We start from the raw sequence: 5,678 nt of genomic DNA on the forward strand, positions 1-5,678 counted from the left end.
TCCGGATTAAACTTGACCACTTGGGGATCCGTTTTTAGTTTGTCGTACACTTTAGTGTGTGATAATGTTTGTTGAGTACCTCAACACAAACAGTGACAACGCCATGCACCTGAAAAAAAAAATGCTTGACTGGAAAAGGGAAAACATTTAAGAGTTATAATAGTGTAATCGTAGGCAAAAACAATAAAATAGAACGTATACCAAACTCGTTCAACTGGGTTATAGATGGCCAAAACTGGTAGCAATCGCCCGTCTCTAGAAACTAAAAAAAAAATGGAAAGCTGAAAGATTACAAAGCTTAAAATGTAGTAACCAAATCGCAAAGGTATCCTATGTCAAGCGCCCTCAGGCGATTGACTGAAGAAAGAGACAAAAACATAGGTATTAATCAAGAAACAGACACTGAACTAACTAAATCAATCACAAAGGTCTATTTAATCAGCCGCGGTGCACGCGGTTAACCGAAAAATGAAGGAAGCTCACACTAACGCGTAAGACTTGAAGGTATAGCAAAGCTGCACGCAGCCTTCACGACCATAACGAAGGTTGAGTCCACGATTACAGCCGACTTGCTTCTTCTTCATTTCAGTCGTACGATGGGGAGGGGGTGCGCAAAATGATATAGGCGAAATTCCACTCTAGATATCATGTAGAAAACAAAGAAAGCCCTCTTTTCTGTTCTTAATGGTTGCAAGTTTCAGTGTTTTTAACACTCACACCTTAGAAAAAGAAACGATTAACGGTAGCATTTTATTAAACGGAATGATCGAAGGAACAGGTTTCTGAAACAATTTTTTTTTTTGCTCCGACCGAATAACTGTGAAGTTAAATGATGTTGTGAAGCAATGTTACGAAAAATTACAATATACTTTTACCTTTGCCCCTCCTTTTATTTTTTTTATTTTTACAATGCAGCGAAAGCATACCACGTCCATCGGACATCGTCAAACGAAGCTACGTTTTCCAAAGCCGAAACGCGCTAAAGCCCCTCTCGGCCGGGACGTCGTCGGAGAATATGATGGATGTTTGGAGAGCATGACTAAGGGGGGAATAGGCTCCCTCAGCGAATACCAGAAGATCCACCGGTAATCCGTCAAAATCCGTGTTCATCCACAAAAGACACCAATGTCCAGCTTCGCTGTCGAAGTTATCTAAATGGCAGTATTTCTTATCTGGCTCGCACAGCTTCGTCGTAAAATCTTGCTCGTCCCCTCAACGCCTTTGGGTGATGCAATATAAATAAATAAAGCAAACGCGTAGGTGTCTTCAAATTTTTCTTCCAAAGCCTATGGCAGAGAGTCCAAGTAAGGGATGAAGATGCTACGAGGATTTTTCCGGAGTTCCAAAGAGTTTGGCCGGTGCATAAAGCGTTCAATGATTCATGGCCCACTTGTTCTTAATTGCGCCAAGCTGTTATGCTGTCTCCTTGATCAGTTAATATAGATCCGTAGAGACCTCAACGGTATTTGCTCTGTGCTCGCAAAGTTTTTCCACCGTGAGAAGCATGTGCTGCTGTATACCTTTAAACTGCCCATATCTCCATTTAAAATGTCTAATTTTTAACAAATTGCACAGAACAGAAAAAAAAAACTAAGGCGGTGCATGCTACACTTTTCTACAGATACATTCTTCATTTGTAGAATTCCTGCTGTGAACCGGACGGACCCACCTATTACGCGAGATTAGAACTAAAAAGGCAGCTTTTGCTTGAGCAAGCTTATACCCCTGTCACACAGCAAATAGAATGTCATTCAACGTGAATGTATTGACATGCATTCGGTTTGGCCGTACGTGTCTACACGGAGAAAAAAATTTCCTTTTATAGTGATAGCGGTGACCTTAAGCAAGCAAGCAAAATTGCAAAAAAAAAAAATTAGTTCAAGTGCGCCTAGAATGTTTTCATATACAGTCTAGTCCACTTATAACGATATCCAAGTGCCAAGAAAATACCATCGTTATAACCGATAATCGTTATAAGCGGGTCGAGAAAAAAAAAAAGCCACAAGAGAGATCAAAACATTTTATTAGCATGCAAGTGAGGTAGTGCAACTGCTCGTTTGCAGAAAAGCCATAGTCAGTCAGCTTTGACTGCTTCACGCGAAGCTCACGCACATCTTTTTCGAGAGCATCTAATTGCTCCAGGCAATTAGATGCTCGCCGCAGCGCCGCAGGCGAATCGGCCATGGCGTCCGAACGTTCATTCCGACTCCGCAGTGAAACTGGTGAAACGTTGAACGGAGGCAGATGCGGAGAGAAAAAATCACTCAGTTCGGCGCGCAGAAAAGGCGAGGGAAACTTCCGAGCTGCGAGCAGTGCGAGCCCGCGAGCCGAACTGGCCGAACCAGCCGAACGTTAGTTCGGCCGGACGCGCGGACGAGGCCAAAGCAGCGGCTCCGGGAGGGGAGTCGGGAAGAAAAGCTGCTCCTCCTCTCGCTTGGCGCAGTCGACTCGTTTTCTGAGGGGTGGACGGGATGCAAGGCGCGTCGCGTGCTGTCGGCGCCGAGTGCCGGCGCCAGCGCCGGCGGCAGCTCGCATTTTCGGCGCGCGCGGTAAGCGGATTCAATCGCTATATCCGATATCGCGGCTCGGGAGCACCGTAATAAGCGGGTTATTTTACGATAGAAAGCATACAAAATTGGATGGTGCAATCGTTGTCCATCGTTATATCCGATATATTGTTATAAGCGGTATCGTTATAAGGGGATTCGACTGTACTATAATAGCTTTTTTAAAACGAAGCAAATGTTTCTTTATTTTTTTATTAAAAAGGAAGAAAACCACCGTTTTAGGTGACGTAAGTAGACGTCACAAGTCGAGACAAGTCCGCATGAAATCCGTATCAGCGCCCATTGGGGACGAAATTTGTTTAAGCATTTGTTTGTCTTTCTTTATTTGAAAAACAATATGAAGGGGAAATATAAGTTTACTGACAGTTTTTAGAAACAGTATTCTTTGGTTTATTACCGAATTTTCCAGTCTAGTGACACGCCACGGCCCACTGCTGTCGAGGCTACTCATTTGGCCGCTGAATGAGCTTCCCAACCTCTTTAGCCGAACTAATGACATTTGCTCTAAATGTCAGTACAGCTGTCGTGTGATACACGTGTATGTGCTTTAGCCAGTAAAAAGTCAGAACAAGCAAACTTAATAATTTATCCAAAAAGCTAATGGGCCAATTTCATGGGCCAGGTTACAGCCGGGGCCACGCAGAACAAGGGCGTGTGACCTCAAAGAATAACTAAAAAGGGGAAAAATTAAATTGCTAATGAATAAGCTGCGAAGCCTTTTGCCCCAAAAGAGGTTGTACCCAATGTTTTTAACGGCAAAAACTGAAGCCGGGCTATTGCTTCTGATGAGGATTGCCTGCGAGGAATTATTTGAGGTGTCCTTCGATGATGAGTGGTGCCCCAATAGCAGTAGAAACATCTTCGAATTTGGGATCGCCGACCAACTCGAGAAGTTTGCTCTTCTTTACAAACAAGGAGCAACATAAAAATCAGTGTCGGGTTTTTTCTTCTTAGCTTTGCAGAACAGCTCCGCGATGCTTGCAGACGAGAGCCTACTTTGGCGCACGGAGGCTAGAAAGCATCCTCCAGCCGTACTTTTCTCCTTTTTTGTTCTGTTCTGTTTGCCCTGCAGTTCTTCTGTTCGTTATATTTACGCCCGGCCTAGTGAGAACGTTGCTATAACGTTTGTTTTTATACATAGTAATTGAGTTTGCGATGCTACGCCAGCTCAAAGCCTGGCCCTTGGTGCTGCCGGTATCCCCTCTCGCTACCAGAGGGAAGGGGGTGGTGGAATTTTGCCCTTCGAACGGAAGCCCCAAGTACAACTTCAGGAGACGCACTGTTCAACTAGCCAGACTTTACTTAAAAACTGGCAGCGTGAGCTGGCACGAGGCGGCTAAAAAAAGTTGACCGCCGCGACAGTCAGCAAATGCTTAGAACATGCACCTATTCCGCCCCGAGATCGAACACAGTCGGCCCCTGCAGCGGCGGGACGATCCACTCCTGCGGCGCTCTCGCGTCGTCTGCCGTTCACGGCGCGCGGCGCAAGACGCGTGCTGCACACGATTAAAAAAAAAAAAACGAATATGTGCACTTGTTTGGAACTATAAGCAGCGGCACGGTTACCTCTGCTTGCGGATTTTACCTAGATACGCAACAATCAGCGGTCGTTGCGGGGTAATGCGCTAGTTTAGTTCCACGAAACATTGTCGCCTTCGTAACCGCTTGAGCGCAAAACGCGTGTTATAGACATTGTTTCATTGCACTTTTCTTGTTGATGAGTGCAGTCGTCTGCCGTTTCGGGAACGTCAAAAGGTGCTTTTTGAAGGTGGCGTGGTGGTTTTTAAAAGGATGAAAGTTTACTACACGAAACGGGTAAGACGCGACAAGACCCGTGCAAACCCGTACATATGCCACACACTTGTAAAATTACGGGGTGTCCTTTTAGAAAGAAGAAACAAACAAAAACAATTACAATGCACACGACCCGGGCGCTATCGCCCATAAATTAACGGGGATGTATTTTACACATGCAAGCGTCTGTGTGATCGAATCCTTCCCGTACCTTTTCTAAAATAAATATCATTTTTGGACAGTCGTTGTTTATATTGGGCGACATTCTTGCTAAATTTTATGTAATATTTAAAGTATATTTCTGCGGATGCGCGAGACTATTTCAGGGAGAGTTTTCGGTAAAATTAAGCAGGTGTGAGTTTTTATCCGGTGGCATTTCGTGTGTCATTTTTATATATCCCATTTTCGAATTACGACATGAATCCCCTTGTCCAAAAATGTGTTTCACTCAGCATAACCAAATACCTAATATGGTCAGGTCTTAACCTCTTATGGTGGACCTAAGTTTCAAGAAGTAAAAATCGCGTAATTTAATGCACGTTGTTGCCCAATGTGTAGAGGGTGTGTGCCACTACTGGATGGATTTTTCTTTCTACAATGCTAGCTTTAAGTACCATTTTTAAAAAGGCAAGCCACAATTCTTGGACCTGGACAGTTTCGGGCCGAAAGGAGTGTTAATCAGTTTTCAAAATACTGGCGTTTACTTGTTGAAGTGCTGCTTTTTCGCCGCTACTGAACACGACGCCTAGCGTTCTTCCAATTGCAAGTACGCCCCCCCCCCCTCCCCCCCCCCCGAAAAAACAAAAAGCACACAAAACTTTTATCCGTGCCTTTTTAACCAATCCTCGAGAATTAAATCCCAAGACAAAGGCGAGGTTCAGTTTATAATACAAAGCAGTTACCGGGAACCCGTTGCGCTATTTCGTAACGAGAAATGAAGAGGAACGTTTTACTGCATCTTGGCAACTTCATTTGCCATCTTTATGTTTCGTAAGCGACATTACGCAAGAATGCAAACACATCTCGCTGTTCTAGGCACCTGTTAAATGTTGAAAGAAACGCAAACGGTCAACAGTGCAGCCGTAACAGAAAATCTGTGCTCACTGTGGGGACCCAGAAGCTTGGTTTGCACATTGTACAGACCCGCCGCGGTGGCTCAGTGGCTAAGGCGTCGTGCGGCTGAGCACAGGGTCGCGGGTTCGATTCACGGCCACGGCGGCCCGCTTTTCTGATGGAGGCGAAAAGCGAAAACGCCCGTGTGTACGAGACTTCGGCGCACGTTAAAGATCCCCAGGTGGTCAAAATTATGCGGCGCGC

This window comes from Haemaphysalis longicornis, unplaced genomic scaffold (assembly GCF_048455015.1).
Source record: "Haemaphysalis longicornis isolate Haplotype H1 unplaced genomic scaffold, Haemaphysalis longicornis Haplotype H1 scaffold_4, whole genome shotgun sequence".
In the NCBI taxonomy this organism is placed as follows: domain Eukaryota; kingdom Metazoa; phylum Arthropoda; class Arachnida; order Ixodida; family Ixodidae; genus Haemaphysalis; species Haemaphysalis longicornis.